The sequence below is a fragment of the Phaseolus vulgaris genome, unplaced genomic scaffold (genome assembly GCF_000499845.2).
Source record: "Phaseolus vulgaris cultivar G19833 unplaced genomic scaffold, P. vulgaris v2.0 scaffold_59, whole genome shotgun sequence".
Taxonomy (NCBI): domain Eukaryota; kingdom Viridiplantae; phylum Streptophyta; class Magnoliopsida; order Fabales; family Fabaceae; genus Phaseolus; species Phaseolus vulgaris.
Genome location: NW_027174112.1, coordinates 48,162 through 68,200, shown reverse-complemented (window position 1 = coordinate 68,200; position 20,039 = coordinate 48,162). Strand labels below are relative to the sequence as shown.

Here is a 20,039-nt window from a genome sequence, read left to right as displayed (position 1 = left end):
ATTATTATATATAAATTTGTATTATATAATTTGTATTTTCTTAAATTTATATTATATATATATTTAGTTAGTTGTTAATTACATTTTAATAAAAGTTTTATGTTATGTTAGTTATTGTTACTTTTAGAATAGAATTATCGTGTTTGGATTGAGTCCGGGGGTGTTCGACCCTCGGCAAATGTGTGAGATAGAATAGAATACTAATTATTAGAAAATCCTAACTATTCCAGAATATATAATGGATCAAAGTTGGATTAATGCTGTTCGTATAAGTGATGAGTACGAAAGGGGAGTAGAGGAATTTATACAATTTGCGCAGCGTAACGTGATTATTAGTGGTCATGATGGAGCAAAGATCAGGTGTCCGTGCGTTAACTGTTTGAATGGAAGGATACTGGATGTGAATATCATGAGGGAACACCTGCTATGTGATGGGTTTCTTCGATCTTATACAACTTGGACATGGCATGGTGAATTATTAAATTTACCACGTGTTTCCGTAACTGAAGAATATGTGGGTTCTACCATGGATAAAGCAGTACACGATGATGGAGATGATGATCGATTGGAGGACATGATTCGTGATGTGGGAGCTGAGTGTTTTGCAAAAGCGCATGGATATGAAAGTATGTCAAAAGATGCAGAGACTCCTTTGTATCCTGGATCAACTAACTTCACACGGTTGTCGGCGGTGTTAAGATTGATGAATTTGAAGGCAATAAACGGATGGACTGATAAAAGCTTCACGGAATTGCTCCAGCTGTTGAAGGATATGCTTCCAGAGGGAAATAGTCTACCTAATCGTAATTACGAGGCCAAAAAGATTATTTGTCCAATGGGTATGGAGTACAAAAAGATACATGCATGTCCTAATGATTGTATATTATACCGGAAAGATTTTGAATTGTTGAAAAGTTGTTCGAGGTGTGGGTTATCACGTTATAAGTTGAAACAAAAAGATGATGATTCTATTGATGACATGGAAAAGCATGGACCCCCAATGAAGGTTATGTGGTATCTTCCCATCATTCCAAGGATGAAGCGTTTGTTTGCAAACCCAGACGATGCTAAGAATCTTAGATGGCATGCAGATGAGAGGAAATGCGATGGCATGTACCGACATCCAGCTGATTCTATTCAATGGAAGAAATTTGATGATGACTTTCAATTATGACAGGATCTTCGGAAGAAAGCTCAAGAGATAGCTTTGAAGAATCTTACCCCGCACGTTATGTCTCGTTCGGGGTATCGAAAACTTGAGCAAACACTGATGGTGGAAAAGGAGAAATCTCAACAGGGGACGTTGTCTGAGAATGTGGAAACAGGGGTCACTTCTCCTCCATCACCACCTTTTCGCCATGTAAAATGGAAGAGGGCTCGAATTAAAAAGTCGGGTGCACCAAGTTCTGAGCAATCCGGGGTTATAATCGAAAAAATTGTAAGTTATTTTTGTTATTTTCATTTTTTTTAAAGCATTAATTATATTAATGATTGAAAATATGATTTTTGTGTACCCTTGCAGGATTCCTTGGAATCCGCCGGTAAATTTGTTGCTGAAGGTCGTCACGATATCCTGGTTGAAGCAATTGGACGACCTGAACACTCTGGTCGTGTTCGTGCAGCTGGACAAGGGGTCGGAATTAAACTTTATTTTGGAGTTTCAGAACGACAGCCATCCTCCTCCTCCAAGAACGAAACTCAACTGAAGACTAAGTTACGTGAAGAAATAATGGAGGAGATGAGAAAGGAGACTGATTTGATGTGGCTGGAGATGAAAAAGGAGAATGATCAAATGCGACAAGAGTTTCTATCGCAACAAGTTTGTGCTGAGCCGATTGAACCCCTTGTTAGTCCCACTCCCAAGAGCACAAAGGGGAGTTGTGCGGCTCCTCCAACATCAGGGGATGATATCAATGGGCAGACAGAGAATTGTGAGCTACTGGTAGTGGGCGACAAACTTCCTCGGGTGGTGGCACTTGGAAAAGTCTATAAAAACGTCACCACCTTACATAACGTTCCTCTCTCCCCTGATGTGGCGAAGGTAACAGTTGAAAAAGTACGATTTCCTGATGCTCGTGTTCCACTACCTTCAGATGAGGTAACCACTGTGGCCGATGCATTTCAGACATTCGTTGCCTGGCCCAGAGAGCTCATTCAATCTATGCCCGAACCTCATGTAATAATTTCGTTTCATTATATTATTTTTTATTTATATTTATATATTACATATAATTTAATACAAATGTTGTTTATCTTGTAGAAACCTTTTCAGCCACCAAGTCCGGAAAAGAAGCGTGAGGTTCCAATTGACGATCCTATAGCTTCCCTACGTCTCATTGCTAGTCAGATTGGCAATGATCCTTTTCCAATTCCGTGGGATAATACATTTTTTCAAATAAACACTGAACTGCCACTGATGATTTACAACACAGGTTTATCAGAATTTATATCTGGGAAACAGGAGCTCAATATAAGTATAATTCAATTTTTTATGATGTAAGTATCTTTACCTATTATTCAATTTACTTTATGTTAAATTATTATTGATTATGCTTTAACTAAAAACTTGTAGGTTTTTGAATAGAGTCTGTATCACTGAGGGGAAGGAAAATATGTATGGATTCTTAGATCCTGCATATACTAATCCCGTTGGACCAAACTCAACTGAGACTCAAGCATACATCACTAACACCCTGGAAAAAGAGGGAAAACAAATTTATTTATGCCCTTATATTAATGAGTAAGTTTAATTATATGTCATCAATTATTATTATTTCATGTTTTAAATATTTACTAACTCTTTTCATTGATCATATAGGCATCATTGGCAGTTACTTGTCTTATCAATGGTTGATAAGACTGTTGTGTGGTTCTGTTCCCTACACAAGAAGATTCCCCTCAAAATTTAAGGATATCATTGATACGTAAGTATAGTATAAACTTAACTTTGTATGTTACTAATTAACCATCTACTAACGAGGTTTTTTGTATTAACCAGTTCATGGCGTGGATATAACATCCTAAAAGGTCGATCCAGTTCAAATAATTTGAACTACATAAGAGTAAAGGTTTGTAATTTTTTTCTTTCTCTATTATCATTGTTTATCAATATACTAACATGTTACTTTTTATTGAATTATAGTGTAATAAACAACCAGGAAGCTATGAGTGTGGCTATTACATTATGCAATGGATGATTACCATTATAAGACTAGGTGTTAAAACTGGTTGGAAAGAGGTACTATATATGTTAAATCATTTTTATAATTCTTGAACATATATATATCTAAAAACTAATTTATGTCAACTTTACAATGCAGTTATTCACAGAAGAAACACCAATGAATGAGGAAGGCATTTCATATGTTAGAGATTCTTGGTCCACATATTTCATTAATTTTTATAACTCTAGCATAGGTAAACAATAGTGGTTTTATTATATGTAATTTGATCACTTGTAAATGTACATTTTGATGATTTCAATTGATTACTATATTTCTGTATTTGTCTGGCTGGGTTTGATCATTATGCAGGTTATTAAATTATATGGTTTCTGCACAAAACAAACTGCACTTTAAAAAAAAACACTATTTACAAATGTGGTCATTTACCAAGACCGCATTTGTAAATAGTGATTTATGAATGCGGTTTTTACCAAGACCGCATTCATAAATCCTAAACCCCAAACCCACATCCCTCATTCAGAATAATATACCAATGCGGTTACTTAAAATAACCGCATTTGTAAATGTGATTTATGAATGCGGTCCTATGACCGCATTTGTAAATGCCAGATTTACGAATGCGTGCTGATCAAATGCGGTTCTATGACCGCATTTGTAAATTTAAAATAACCGCATTTGTTTTACATTTCTGCACTAGTGAAAACTAAAATAAAAAAGGAATAGTAATTTTATCATGATTTCAATGGAAATAAACAATGAATCTTAGAGGTGTCTGTTTTCACTAATTAAATGTTTAAATAAACAGGTTTATTTTAATAATTTTTGGTTAACTATGAACTTAATGGTAACATAAATTATGCAGAATAACTTAATAAAACTATTTTTCTTCCGATGCCTTCTTTTTTCTGAAACGCATACAAAAATTTCTTGACAAGTATTTGGAGGGGGAAAATACGTGTAAGAGTCAAAGATTGGTGTACTTGTCTTCCAAGGTTACTTAGAAGATAAGCAAAGAAAAGAAAAAAAATTAAAAATTGATTTGACTAAATTATATATTTTTTATTGCACGTCATAATCTGTGAATTTTGTTGGATCTCATTGAGATAAGGAGACTGTGAATTCTGTTGCTAATGAATGAAAGAAGACGAGTGTCTAGTTCCACATTGAAAAGAGAAGTTTGTTGTTCTTACCATTAAAAAATCTAAATACTAAATATTCACTAAATTATAAATTAAAAAATTATTAATATTTATAGTAATTTTTATTATTAATAATAGTTATTAAGATTTTAGTTATTTATTATTTTAAATTGTTAGTTAAACTAATGATTAATTTATTATTTTATTGAATAATAAAATAGTTTTTAAAATTAATTTTTCTTGTAATATATCTTATATGAAACAAGGTTATGAATGTATTATAAGTCCAAAAATTTATTTAAATGATTATTTAAAACTCTACCTTCTATTAAATAGTAGTCAAATTCATAAAATTATCTTTTATAAGTATTAAAAATAAAAATGGATATGTTCCTCCTTGTTACTCACTAAAAAAATATAGGTTAATGGAAAGTAGTGATGAATGTAAAATTGGTCTTTAATTATACATTATTATGACTATTCTTTTCCTTTTTTCACTGATAGTATTTATAGCAGGATCGAAATTTAAATTTATTTATACCATTTTATTAATAGTTAAAAAATAATATTAAAGTTCATTGATGGATTTTTGCAATTATAAAAATTAAAACATTGAAATTGAATTTTATCTATTATGAATTGAATGTAAAAATGATTGTTTTTTTTTAATTAATTGATGAATCAATGTCCTCTACTTAAAAAGCAAAGTAGGGAGACCCTCTTCAATTTGCTCAAATTTGAATTTCATAAACTTGTTCAAAATATACCTAATTTTTTTAGTATAGTTTGGTTGAAAAAAACAATCAAAGATTTCCCAACTGTTTTTCTTTTTTTAAAACTAAACAGTTACCATTTTGGGTGAATACTGAATATTCTTATTTAGTAATAGACAAGTTTCCCCAAATTGGAGGAAGAACAGAAGCAAAACGTGGAAGTGACGTGGAACCCTTCCTTTCATACTTTTCATTCCCACCAATCACAATTCACCTGTTGTCGGATTTGGCTCAACCACAAACCCTAACTAAACAATAATATAGAAGTAAATAAATAAAACAATGTTACAATCAAATATTAGCAGATATCTTAACTTAAGAATTTTTGTCCCATAGTTGAATTCTTCAGTACAAATCTCCTCTTTTAATTATTTTTAAGATTGTTATTCTACGCGTGAATTGACTTATTGAATTTAATTAAAATACACTATTGCCATATTTTACATTATTATTTAATTATAAATTATCAAGTTTTTCGACAAAAGATATTAATTGTATAATTATTACTTTAAAAAAGCAACCTTTTAAACTGGTTGATAATATATATAAAAAATTATTCTAGTTCCTCATTCTCAAAATTTCCAGGATTTATAAATTAAAAAGATTTTAAATATTTACAAACGAATAGTAATAGCATGAGATTATTTTTGCCATTTTCTTACCAAAAACCAATGGTGACTACAAAAATGTGTTGTTTATAAATGAAACCGATAATTGTTACGCTAAAGGAGGCACCTTCCTGAGAAGTTGGAAGAAAGAAGAGAGTGGTGAGCGTGAGAAATCAGAAAAGAGGGATGGAGGTTGGATTCTTAGGTTTGGGGATAATGGCAAGGCTATGGCAACCAACCTGCTACGCCATGGCTTCAAAGTCACTGTCTGGAACAAAACCCTCTCCAAGGTCTCCATTCACATTCTACTATTTTTTAAGTTTCAGTTTCTTTTGTTATTATGTTTGTTTGTGTGTGTCCTTACCATGATTTCTTTCCATAATACTGGTTGATCACTATGGTTGGTATAATTCTGTGCATTTTCTTGTGCAATTTTAATTTGGGGTTCCGTAGCATAGGTTCTTCTCATGTGTCACTACTATTCTTCAAGTTACACAGAAAGTTGTGTGCTGAGGTATTGTTCCTGGTATTTTGGAATACAGCTTAGCAAATTTATTTGTTTTCTTATAGATGATGTCAGATAAGTGCTTGAGAAAATTGTGTATTCTGTTTAACACTTGATGAGGATTTGGCTCTCTAAAATAAGGGTTAAGTAAGTAATCTCATTTGTTGATGAGAAAATCAATTGTTGATATTGCAGCGCGTCCATTATTTGTTATGAATGCTTGTGTCATCATATCAATGTTTAATTATTTTGCTAATGACTGGGATTACTTACTTTACCCTCAAACATGAGTTTCAGTTTAGATATACTTTTTAGTCAGCAAATTACAGTGTTTATTTAATATAGATGTGTTGACTTAGCAACTTTTTAATTTGAACACTCTGCCACTAGCCTAGTGCCCCTAACTCGGATAGTTCTTCTAATTCTTGTTTGCTGCAACTTCTAATTGTAGTGTGAAGAACTTGTGCAATATGGTGCTTCAGTTGGAGAAAGGCCAGCAACTGTTGTCAAGAAATGCAAGTACACAATTGCAATGTTATCTGATCCTCCGGCTGCTTTATCGGTCAGTTGTGGTGAATATTATTTTGACTAGTAACTTCTTTTTTAGCTCTTATTTGAATTCTGTTTGTGATGAATTTCTAGATTGTGTTTGATAAAGATGGTGTTCTTGATCATATTAACGGAAAAGGTTACATTGACATGTCAACAGTTGATGCTGATACATCCTCCAAGACATCTGAGGTTGGTATACCAGCTGATGTTAAGATTTATTTTCCCTTCATTTTGAAATTCATCACGTTTTCTTTTTTCTGTTTGAGATATATTTTGCTTGTGATTTGTGTAAAATGTAGTTTGTTTACTTTTCCAAAATTTTGCTACAGACTCTTTTTGCTACAGAGAAACTTTTAAATTGAAGAGGGGATGCAAGTTTAAAATGAAGTTATTATAAAGAGAGAGAAAATGGAGAAGTAAGCTAGGTTGAGAGAGAGAGATGTGTCCGGTGCCCTTAATTTATGATATAAAGGGTTCCCAATGCACTCTTACCCCATCAAGGAGACTGTTTCTAGGTTTTGAACCAGTGCTCACCATTTGATGCTAGTAGGACATTGGTACTCTTTTTATCTTTTGGCCATTTCTCTCTCCCACTGGTATTTTAAGTGTTCTGCTGGCCGTTGGAAATAGTCATCTATTGGGAGAAAATGTGTATGTTCAGTGAAAGAGCAACCATCATACTTAACCTTTTCTAAATTTATTATGAAGGTTAGGCCATGTATTTGCTAGCCGGGAATGTGCTGATAGAATTTTTTAAATTAATGTTTGATACCTTCTTCATCGTATGAGCTCTTCGTAGAACATGTGAATCACCTAGAAATCAGACTTCCCATTGAGCCAAGCCAAAAAACTACAAGAGAAGGAGAAAAAACATTACTTACTATGTTGTCAGATGTCTGTTGAAGTTGGGTATGTGGTTTTGACGTTAGGCTTTGTTGATATCGTGTGTTGGAGCTATGACATATGTAAAATATGTTGAATAAACTTTAATGTAATTTGTGGGTTTTAAAGTTAGAAGTTACTAGGAAAGAGTAGAATGGGAGTTTGGATATGTAAAAGGTCAAAAGTTGTGAGTGGGATTTTAATTGTGTTGTTAGTGGGGTTTTAAGGCCATAATGAAGACTTTTCTAGAAGAGCTTCCTAAAGCCTATAAATAGGATGCTCTCTCAATTGTAAGATGCACCCAAAGAAAGAAATACAATAGAGAGAGAATTACAAAGAAGAGTGTTTCTTTAGAGAAATTCAAGTGTGAGTGATTGTCTGTTTTTTTACAATTTGGTATCAGAGCCAATGGCGAATGTGACGGGTCAAATACCGCTACCACGGTTAACGAAGGCAACAGATATGACAACTGGAGCATTCAAATGAAAGCTCTTCTCGGTTCTCAGGATTCATGGGAGGTGGTCGAAGAAGGTTTTGAAGAACCAACAAATACCACGGGTTATACGGCAGCTCAAACCAAGGCATTGAAAGAGATGCGATCGAAAGATAAGGCAGCTTTGTACATGTTGTATAGAGCTGTTGATGAGGCAAATTTTGAGAAGATTGCTGGTGCGTCCACTTCAAAGGAAGCATGGGACATATTGGAGAAGGTGTTCAAAGGAGCTGACCAAGTTAAGCAAGTGCGTCTAGAAACTCTGCGTGGCGAGTTGGAGAACATGAAGATGATGGAGTCAGAAAGTGTATCTGACTACATCACGCGTGTACAGGCTGTGGTGAATCAACTCAACCGAAACGGTGAAACTCTGACCGATGCACGAGTTGTGGAGAAGATTTTGAGAACATTAACAGACAATTTTTAGAGTATTGTGTGCGCGATAGAAGAGTCAAAGGACCTTGTGACGCTCACAGTCGACGAGCTCGCCGGTTCTCTCGAGGCACACGAGCAACGAAAGAAGAAGAAGAAGGAGGAAACACTCGAGCAAGCACTTCAAATCAAGGCGTCAATCAAAGACGAAAAGGTACTCTATCATCAAAATTCTCAATATAGAGGGCGTGGTCGTGGAAGTCGTGGAAACGGTCGTGGTGGAAAAGGCAACAACCATGAAGGGTACTATAAGGAGAAGGAACAGTCGAGCCAACCAAATTGGCGTGGAAGAGGACGTGGTAGAGGAAGAGGCGGCCGATCGAATTATTCCAACATCGAGTGCTACAAATGTCACAAATATGGTCACTATGCGAAGGATTGTAACTCTGACAAATGTTACAATTGTGGTAAAGTGGGGCATTTTGCAAAAGATTGTCGTGCTGATCTAAAGATAGAAGAAACAACCAACCTAGCCTTGGAAGTCGAAACGAATGAAGGTGTTCTCTTGATGGCTCAAGATGAAGTCAACATTAACAATGACACTCTGTGGTACCTCGACTCAGGAGCAAGCAACCATATGTGCGGTCACGAGTACCTATTCAAAGATATGCAAAAGATTGAAGATGGTCATGTTTCATTTGGAGATGCATCAAAGGTGGAGGTCAAAGGGCGAGGTACGGTTTGCTACTTACAAAAGGATGGCTTAATTAGGTCACTCCAAGATGTTTATTACGTACCAGACCTCAAGACCAACATTTTTAGTATGGGGCAACTCACGGAGAAAGGTTACTCGATATTTTTGAAAGATCGACTCCTACACTTGAAGAACAAGTAAGGGCGTTTGGTTGCTCGAATTGAGATGGCAAGAAATCGGATGTACAAGCTGAATTTGAGAAGCATACGAGAAAAATGTTTGCAAGTCAACATAGAAAATAAGGCATCGTTGTGGCATCTCCGTTTTGGTCACCTACATCATGGTGGACTAAAAGAGTTAGCGAAGAAGAATATGGTGCACGGGCTACCCAACATGGACTACGAGGGAAAATTTTGTGAAGAATGTGTGCTCAGCAAGCATGTGAGAACCTCGTTTCCAAAGAAGGCTCAATATTGGGCTAAGCAACCTCTCGAATTGATTCATACCGACATATGTGGACCAATTACTCCAGATTCCTTCGGCGGTAAAAGGTATTTCATTACCTTTATCGATGATTTCTCACGAAAGACTTGGGTTTATTTTCTGAAGGAAAAATCCGAGGCATTTGAGGTGTTCAAAAAGTTCAAGGTGATGGTGGAGAGGACAACTGATAAACAGATCAAAGCTGTACGATCTGATAGAGGTGGTGAGTATACTTCAACAACTTTCATGGAGTATTGCGAGGAGCAAGGCATAAGGCGATTTCTAACTGCACCATACACTCCTCAACAAAATGGTGTGGCCGAGAGGAAGAATCGGACCATTCTCGACATGGTTCGATCAATGCTTAAGAGCAAAAAGATGCCAAAGGAATTTTGGGCGGAAGCTGTGCAATGCGCCATCTATGTGCAAAATCGATGTCCACATGTGAAGTTAGATGATCAAACACCGCAAGAGGCATGGAGCGGACAAAAGCCAACAGTTTCTCATCTCAAAGTGTTTGGTAGTATGGCTTATGCACACGTACCAGATCAACGAAGAACGAAGCTCGAAGACAAAAGCAAAAGGTATGTTTTTATTGGGTATGATGAGAAGACAAAAGGATACAAGCTCCTTGACCCGATAAGCAAGAAGGTGATGGTGAGTCGTGATGTGCGAATGAATGAAACAAGCGAGTGGGATTGGAATAATTCTTCAGAGATTATGATTGAAGTTGGAGAATCATCAATTGTTGCACCGACAAGTATAAATTATGAAACAAACAATGATGAAGATGAACCACGACAACCTAAAATTCGAAGTTTGCATGATTTGTATGATTCGACAAATGAGGTACACCTAGTATGTCTTTTGGCAGATGCAGAAAATATCAGCTTTGAAGAGGCGGTGCGAGACAAGAAGTGGCAAACTGCCATGGATGAGGAGATTAAAGCGATTGACCGCAACAACACATGGGAGCTAACAGAATTGCCAGAGGGAAGTCAGCCCATTGGTGTGAAGTGGATATTCAAGAAAAAGATGAATGCTCAAGGCTAGATAGAGAGGTACAAGGCGCGACTCGTTGCGAAGGGATACAAACAAAAGGAGGGAATTGACTACGATGAGGTGTTTGCTCCCGTTGTAAGAATGGAGACAATTCGATTGCTCATTTCCCAAGCGGCTCAATTTAAATGGCCGATATTTCAAATGGATGTCAAGTCGGCATTCTTGAATGGTGTGCTTGAAGAAGAAGTCTACATCGAACAACCACCTGTGTACATGAAAATCGGAGAGGAGAAGAAGGTGCTAAAATTGAAGAAGGCACTTTACGGGTTGAAGCAAGCACCGCGGGCATGGAATACTCGTATCGATACATACTTCAAGGAGAACGGGTTCAAGCAATGTCCTTACGAGCATGCTCTTTACGCAAAGAACAATGGAGGTAACATGATATTTGTTGCTCTTTATGTTGATGATCTCATTTTTATGGGTAACAATAATGAGATGATAGAAGAGTTTAAGGGCACAATGAGACGGGAATTTGAGATGACAGATTTGGGATTGATGAAGTTTTTCCTTGGCTTGGAAGTTAGACAAAAAGAGACAGGTATTTTTGTATCACAGGAGACATATGCAAAGGAGATTTTGAAGAAGTACAAGATGGAAAATTGCAACCCAGTATCAATACCAATGGAACCAGGTGCAAAACTCTCAAAGTTCGATGGAGGAGAACGTGTCGATGCAAGTAGATACCGGAGTTTGGTAGGAAGCCTTCGTTATCTCACATGCACGAGGCCGGATCTTTCATTAAGTGTCGGCATCATAAGTCGATTCATGGAGGAACCAGTTTACTCACATTGGAAGGCGTTGAAGCGAGTCCTACGGTACATCCAAGGTACTGTATCACTCGGATTGTTCTACTCAAAAGCAGAAGATTACAAGTTGGTGGGTTACTCTGACAGCGATTGGTGCGGAGACATAGATGATCGGAAAAGTACATCGGGATATGTATTCTTTATGGGCAACACAGCATTTTCTTGGCTTTCAAAGAAGCAACCGATCGTGACGCTATCGACGTGTGAAGCTGAATATGTGGCAGCATCTTGGTGTGTATGTCATGCGATATGGCTTAGAAACTTGTTGAGCAAGATGGAGCTAAAGCAACTAGGTGCAACCGTGGTTCAAGTTGACAACAAATCAGCAATTGAGTTGGCAAAGAACCCAGTGAACCATGAAAGAAGCAAACACATTGATGTTCGTTTTCACTTTATTCGTGATCATGTGAAGAAAGGAAGTGTGGAATTGGTGCATGTGGCAAGTCAATATCAAGTTGCTGATATCTTCACAAAACCGCTACCGAAAGTCTTTTTCGACAAATTCAAGAAGATGATTGGCATGATGGATGGTAGAAACATTTAAGTTTATGGGGGAGTTTTGTTGAATAAACTTTAATGTAATTTGTGGGTTTTAAAGTTAGAAGTTACTAGAAAAGAGTAGAATGGGAGTTTGGATATGTAAAAGGTCAAAAGTTGTGAGTGGGATTTTAATTGTGTTGTTAGTGGGGTTTTAAGGCCATAATGAAGACTTTTCTAGAAGAGCTTCCTAAAGCCTATAAATAGGATGCTCTCTCAATTGTAAGATGCACCCAAAGAAAGAAATACAATAGAGAGAATTACAAAGAAGAGTGTTTCTTTAGAGAAATTCAAGTGTGAGTGATTGTCTGTTTTTTTACAAAATATGCAGTTTGTGTGTTATTTGTTTTTGCTCAGGTTTATTTAGATTTATTCTTTGATTAGAATTGATTGGTCAAGCTTTTTGTATTCACGGTAATGTCTATTCTAGCATTGTTCAAAACTGTATAAATTATACTCTGAATTTTCTGAAAAACAATATTCACATTTCCTCATATTCAAGTATGTGTGCAAGTGGTCTCATTCAGATTCCTTGTTATGAACTGCTCCATATTGAGGGAAATAAAAGAGCATAAATATGCATTGCGAATCTTTCTGTACATTAAAGTTGTTGATTCTTTTGACATGCAGGCATTGTATGATGAAGCACTTCCAGCCTTTGACATACTGGGGAAGAAGTCTTTCTTTTTGGGTGAGGTTGGAAATGGTGCAAAAATGAAACTTGTTGTTAACATGATAATGGCAGGTAATATTTTCTTCCCCCTTTTCCTTGGCTCTATCATTTTTAATTTGGGAGTTGGTAGGGTGATTGCAGTATTTTATGAATCAGCTAGAAAGAAATAATCATGCACATTGTACTATTAGTATTCCTTCTTTGGCTGCAAGCTAAATGGATTGCATGTCCATATTTTCTGTCTTATTCTGTAAATTAGTTATTCCCCGTTGCAGTATGATGAATGCTTTCTCTGAGGGACTCACACTAGGTGAAAGAAGTGGTTTGAACCCTACAACTCTTCTTGATGTGCTGGTAATTGATTTCAACCACTGAGACTCTTATTGCTACCTTTTTTAGTGCTATTTTAAACAATAATTGGGGAATTTTTGTGTGCAGGATCTTGGTGCCATAAGTAATGGCATGTTTAAATTGAAAGGACCTACAATGCTCCAAAATAGTTACTCCCCAGCTTTTCCGCTGAAGCACCAGCAGAAGGACATGAGGTTAGCTCTTGCTCTTGGAGATGAAAATGTTGTATCAATGCCAATAGCAGCTGCAGCAAATGAGGTAAAACTATTTTTCAAATATTTTCATTTTGCGGATCTGTAGCTACTTCTTTAGTTCACATGACTGCAAGTTCACTGCATATCAGGAGTGGTGCTCAAATTACTGAATTGGCTTCATTTGTTTCTTTACAGAAAAATGATGGAACCCTTTTATTTTCTATGTTATGCTTTAATGTTTAATTTAATGACTATCATGGAAGTTTCATAAGGTACTAAAAAACCCTGCTTTTGTAGGCTTTCAAGAAGGCCAGAAGCATGGGGTTGGGAGATCTTGATTCAAGAAACTTTCATATTATTTAATCATTTAATCTAGAATATAATTTTTTAAAAGATATATTCTAAATTATATAATTTATAAGTTATTTTCAAATAGATTAGTTTGTAAATTATATAATTCAAATTATATTTATTTTTTAAATTGTTTCTGGGTTATTTCCTGGAATTATGTAATCGGGAAAATGAAAAAACAAAAGAATAACAAACTAATGTAAGAAAAGAGTGAAGATAATACCTGATGAGATAAAATGTTAAATGTTAATTTATTTTTTTAATGAAAGACAAAAAAAAGTATTTCACATTTAACGCGGGGTGCAGGAAGAAGCAGCGCTCAACGCGTAACTTATTCACAACTAACAAATTTTAAGTAAGACTACCTCAAACTGAAGCATATTTCAATCATGCCAAAATTATTGCAAACATTATCTACTCTTTGCTTGAACAAAATGCCTTAATAGAAAATTTGCTAATTTTCCAATCCATAAAAGACTTGTATTAGGTCATCATTGAAATTTCCAAATCTGAATTTCATAACCCAAATACTGAGATTACAGTGTACATAATAATCCAAATTCAAAGCAGTAAACCAATCAAAACATATTATTTGACTCCAGCTTATAATTATATTATGTTGAAGCTTGAGTTACTTTTGATCCTTCTTCTTGTTGTTCCACCTCCACACCCATGCCAATATCTTCTTCACTGTCCACTTGTTGCGGCTGCACCTTTCCCTTTTTCCTATCTTCATTGCAAAATCAACTCATCACTTATTTTAATATATATATATATATCAACTCTATAAATCCAACAAATATATTGCAATTTTTTTTAAAAAAATAGCTTTTTATTTGTACACAGAAGAAACTTTGAATTGTCAAAAGTAAAAAATTCCGGGGATGATCTAGTTCTCCGCCACGTTACTCCTCCCTCTTCTTCCTCTTCTCCCTACACACTCCTTAAAGAGGGTTCAAACTCATCTCCCCACTTTCACTTTGAACAGATATATGATGATATTCTAAAGCATATAGGATCCATGAAGTAGCAGCAGAGGTTTACATGACAGTATTAATTACAAGTAATGAAATAAAAGTTAGAAGTCACCTCATTCTTCCTCTCATCGCCGGAAACACGTCTCCGACCATTACCACCACCTGCCATCTGTGCAAAGCGAGTGGATTGCCACATAACCTTGTCATGTGTATTTATAGCTGGTTGTATGTTAGATTCTTACATAACTTGTCATATGTATGTATTTATAGGTGATTGTGACATTGTTGCTTTGCATGGTGATTGCATCAATTTTCTGATTTACAAAGAAAGACTAAGACAACCACGTAATTGCTTTGATAAAATACCTTTATATTTTACTTTATGAGGATGGCACACTCCTATTAAATTATATATATGTGTCGAACATAAGTATTGAACACTGATACTCAGTACACGTATTAATGAAGTGTCCAATTCAAAAAATATTTGTTGAATTTTTGACAATTCTAGCACGATTCTAACACAACAAAAGAAAAATAAATTAATTTTCTAAAAATTCAAATTTATTGTATAAATTTTTAGTATGATTATAAAAATAAGTAATAAGTCCTTTTGAACCAGTCATGGGTTATCACGAATTTATAAGTAGCTCATGCAACTCCTCCCTGTGCCACACATATGGCTGTTGGTGATAATGGAAGGAAGCATCTTCGCTGCGACGAGACCAAGAATAATGAGCTGAGTTTCATTCTATTCTACGTAGCAGATACATTTACACGGATAATAGATACGTGTAATCTTTAAAATATGTAAGATAGGAGAATACAAATATATATTATATAATTATAAATTATATAAATTGATAATAAAGATTTATGTGTAAAAATTATTTTTTGGAGTAGAAAAATATTATTTTTTTATGACTGGTTCAAGTTTTTTTATTTTTATAATTATATAAAAATTTATATAATAAATTTGAATTCGTAGAAAATTAATGTATTTTACCTTTTTAAAATTGTTTTAGAACTGTACTAAAATTGTCAGAAATCCAATAAATATTTTTTGAATTGGACAAGTGTCATGTCGGTGTCCGTTACGAGTATCCATCGACACACCATTTAAGAGGAATGTCTGGGCTTCGTTGATTAGTTTCATTACTTGTAATATTCTTCTGTAAACCTCTTGATGTTCTACTTTATGGATACCCATGGTCTGTTCAAAGTGAAAGTGGGGAGATGAGTAGTGGGAAAGAGGAAAAAGTAATATCAAGTGATGAGTTGATTTTGCTATGCAGATAGCAAAAAGTGGAAGGTGCATGCGCAAGAAATGGGTGGTGGTGAAGAACATACTTGCCTGGGCCCTGGAGGACCATAACTTCAAACCACATCAAGAGGGATGCACCTGCTTCTGCTACTTAGTAACTCCACATTCAAATCACGTGTAATTATAACCTAGATTTAAATAATACGTCATTGTGTCTCTTTAATTTGTTTTTGTTTTTTAATTTAGATTGTAGAATGGTTATTGGATCTGCTATTTGAGTAAATAAACGGTCTTTCTTTCAGATTATGTAAATCTATCCTGTGATATAAAAACACTTACTTGTTATTTTATGCAATTATGTTGAAGACATAAAAATCACATTGAGGAAAAAAAAATAGTTTATAATTTTAAAAAACTTAGTTACTTAAAACCAATATCTAAATTTTGATAGTGACTAAAAAATTAACTCTCTAACTATACGAGAATTAAAAATGTAAAAAAATAATTTTTATATTTATTATTTTTATTAACTAAAAATTAGTCTCTAAAATTAAAAAAAATAACAAAAAATAATTTTTAATTATATCGTAATGAAAGACTTAAAATATTGTGTCTAATAAATAAGTATTTTTATAATTACTAGTTATTATAAATACCATATCTAATTATATTAAATTTTTATTAATAATAAAAATGACTTAAATTAAAAAAAAATAGTTTACAAAATAATATTTAATATAGTTAACATAATAAGTAATTATTTTTTTCTAAATTTTTTATATTAAATTATTTTCTTATAGTGAATAGTATTTTTATTTTTATTTTTGAATATTTAATGTTGACTTTAGATTTCATTTTGCACGTACGTGAAAGTTGAAGAGGTTGAAGTTTTCCTTTGGGTGGTCTGAAAAGCGTTATTGATATTGGTTATCATTGATATTTTTTTTAAAGAAATTATGGTAAAAACTTTCAAGGGTTGTTATATTAAGACTCTCAGTGTTGAAATATTAAGACTCTCAAGAATAAAAACATACTCTTTACATTTTAATAAATTAATATTTTATTTTATTTTTTAATTTAAAAATATTATTATATTATTATAAACAGTGTAAAAGATAATGTTGGTACTATAATTTGTATTGAAATATTTAGATATATTTTATTGGATGTTATAACTTTTATGATTTGATTGTAGGTAAAAAATTGTATTTTTTTTATAGAGTAATTATTTGAATTAGGGTTTATGGTTTAAAAAATGGTTAACTAAGGAGTAAAATCATAAAACATTTTATACACGAAAAAAATAGTTAAAAGGAATTTTCTATTAATATATTTTTATTATTATTATAATTATTATCGAATAGAAAGACGTCACAATTTTTTTTTATTGTTATCATAAAAGGACAACCTTTGTATATCCTTAATTTTTTTAATTTTATCAAGTCTATGAATTTTTTTAGATATCAACAATTGTATAACATTTTTTAATTTTATCATTAAATAAATTAATGGTGACCATAATCTAATTCTTCATTATTTGTTAATGTATAATTTGATAAAGAGACCACAAAATTTAAAATAGATAAAGAATTTAAAATTTGAGTTGGTAGGACTAAGTCACGCGTGAGAGACCATTAGTAAATATGATAGAATTAATTATATTTGGGAATGATTTTGGGTTGAGACATGCACCATAGCGTAACCATATCTCTTTCAATTTCTATTTCTTGATATGCTGAAAGAAACATTTAACAAATATTACATGGAAAAATTGGAAAGAGCTTAAAATTCTTTTTATCTTCATTTTTTTTATATTTACATCTTTATCGCATTATTCAACATTTTTAATATGTTGGAAAAATCAAAAATAATTCTCACTCTTTAATGTAGATACAAAATGGGCATTTGCAGAAGTAATGAGTAAATAATAGAAAATATAACAAAATAGAATAATAAAGATTATGGTCACTCTAACACACCTAACAATGATAAAATACAAATTCTCTCTAACATTTCACTAGAATTTCTAATCTCACTGTGTTGAATTTTTATCCTCTCATACCTGTCTATGTTGTTCTTCTCCCTTGCTTTTATCTCTTCCTCCCAAGTTCCTTCCTCCCAAGTTCCTTTTATGTAGAGAATGAGAAGAAAACTTTTTTTATAAAGAGATAATGGTATAATTATTGTTTGTCGTATTTTCAAGATACCTTAAAAATAATCAACTTTATAGACTGAGCTTCAAAGTGAGAGAGATATAATTCCAAGATTTCGAAATGTCCATCATTGAATATACTCAATGGATCAATTACCAATATTCATTGGTCATGGTCTCCCACTAAATTAAGAAGGGATTCCAGTATAATATTTTGTCTTTTATGTTTCCAGTCTTCAAAAAAAAGTTTAGATAGTTGGGTAAGAATAAAATAAAAATAAGAGTTTAGAAGAATCTTTATTCCTAAATAAATAAAAATGATAGTTAAACATTACAAATGAAATTGAGATAAAATGATGAAGTCCATGGGAAGAATATAAAGTTTAAAAGTAATAATAAGTACATAGCAATGAATGAGTTATTGCACACAATATATATATATATATATATATATATATATATATAACAACTATATACAAATATAAATAATAAAAATCTCTCTTTTACATATATTGTTTTAGATATTAAAGTATTCACATTTTTTCTCAATCATGACTATGGAACTAGACATTGAATCAAATACACTTATAACAACAAGGTTATGGTGACACTACCCTTCTCCTCTTTATTCTCATAATACTCATCATTTTATTAAATATATTGTCGTTATCTAGTGTATATTTGTTTATATACTTATATTGTATGGATGAGATCAATTGATATTTCATTAAACTTGAATTTCATAACTGAGACATAAACATCTTGAATTGATTGTATTTCATAGGATTCCTTCGTGATAGTGAGCATATAAAGCAATGTGTAAAAAAAATTCTCGTTGATGAAAACATGAAAAATCAGTTACAAAAGGATAATAGATAAATAACAGATTTTTCATGTTTTCATCAACATAAAGAATTTTTATACATTGCATGATATGATATCCTAACTAACACGGAGGAGGTCTCTGAATTGCCGCCAATTCCAGATGCTCATATCCTAGTAATGAAATTCAAGTTTAATGGAATATGAATTGATCTTATCATGAAACAAATAAACACCAAATTATTACTTTTTTAAATTCTAAAATAAAAACATAGTATATTTTTTTTATAATTACTTCATATTTGCAATTTTAATTTGATAGATAAATTACTAATATTATCATTAGAAACTATATACATATTTACATTTTTGTTACCATGTTTTCAAACTTATAGATATAATACAATTAAATATAAAAATAAATGTTAATAAATATATTTTTTAGTTTTTAACTAACTCTAAATGTATAATATTATAGTTTAATGTAATAAATAATTTAATTTGGTTTGCTTAAAAAAAAAATAATATAAAATTTGAACTAAAGTAACTAATTAAGAAACAAATAAAATATTAAATTCATCAAAAATTCAATTTTAATTGATTTATGAATATTTATGAAAACGATTTTAAAATATTTCGTTTTGAATATTTTACTTTCTTTTTTAGTTTTTAATCATAATTATATATTCACCTTGAAATAGTTTTTACACGAGAGAATTAAATAAAATTTTCTTACAGCATTCAAATTAAAAATGAATTTTTTTTTTAGATTTCATAAATAAAGCACACTAATGCCCCCTTTCTAAAATTAAAAAAATACACAAATAAAATAAAATTTTCAAAATTCAAAATAAATAACAAAAACAACATTAGAAAAAATCCTTTCAATTTAAAGAAAATTCTCATTTATAAGATTTTTCCACCCAAGAATAAAATTCTGAAATCAAAACAAATTCTCTTGTTGCATAACAAACTTACTGGTCAAAACAAATTCAATAAAAAAACTTATAATATACAATATTAAAAACTAAACCATAAAAATGAAATTCAAAAATCAAAACATATTCTCAAATATTTGTTTGTTGTTATAACAAACTTACCAAAATGGTCAAAACAAATTCAATAAAAATTTATAATATAAAATATTATTAAAACTAACTA

General features: G+C 32.5%; 1 long non-coding RNA gene and 1 pseudogene across 1 annotated transcript; one reads left to right on the top strand and one right to left on the bottom strand.

The window, feature by feature from the left end:
* The first annotated feature begins 5,799 nt into the window (after positions 1-5,799).
* LOC137817425 (glyoxylate/succinic semialdehyde reductase 1-like) lies at positions 5,800-13,807 on the top strand (annotated as a pseudogene).
* Positions 13,808-14,047: 240 nt separating this feature from the next.
* On the bottom strand, positions 14,048-14,891 carry LOC137817427 (uncharacterized). Its single transcript, XR_011081960.1, has 2 exons — positions 14,753-14,891; positions 14,048-14,393 (listed from the first exon to the last, which is right to left on the bottom strand). It is a non-coding gene; the product is annotated as an uncharacterized lncRNA (long non-coding RNA).
* Between the last annotated feature and the right edge of the window lie 5,148 nt (positions 14,892-20,039).